Here is a 557-nt window from a genome sequence, read left to right as displayed (position 1 = left end):
TCTCGCGAGAGCTGGGAAACAACAGGGGGCTGGGGGCGGGGCCTGCGGGGAGGCGGGGCGGGGCCAAGTTAGAGGCGGGAACGAGGCCTGAGGTCTCCTGGGAGGCCTGAATTTAAACTGGGGATAGTTCGCACGTGATGTAGGCAAAGTCCCTAAATCGGAGTTACCTGCTAATACTTATTTGGCTACCTGGGAGTGGGGCTGTGTTGTCACCTTTCCAACTATAACCCCGTCCCCATTGCAAACTGCTTCTCTTTTTTTTTGCTCATTTGCAGTTTGTTACTCCGATAAGAAACATCATTAGTTGTGTAGTAAAAAGGCACGAAATATTTCCATTACAGGGACAGAAGAACTAAAAGAAGAAAGTATCTATTAGGCGGCTTTAAACTCTCATTACCATATCACATTGTCTGTAGCACATTCGGAAATAATGTACTTTGTGAGTCCTGTAATTATGTTGCGTGTAGAACAGTTACATCGTGCAGCATTTTTTCTGTTAAAAGCATGAGTTCATTAAGGGCAGACATTTAAATAACATAACAAAGCCAGGTGAAGGC

The sequence above is a fragment of the Acinonyx jubatus genome, chromosome D3 (assembly GCF_027475565.1).
Source record: "Acinonyx jubatus isolate Ajub_Pintada_27869175 chromosome D3, VMU_Ajub_asm_v1.0, whole genome shotgun sequence".
In the NCBI taxonomy this organism is placed as follows: Eukaryota; Metazoa; Chordata; class Mammalia; order Carnivora; family Felidae; genus Acinonyx; species Acinonyx jubatus.
The sequence above is the reverse complement of the archived record's forward strand: the minus strand, read 5'-3'. Positions refer to the sequence as shown.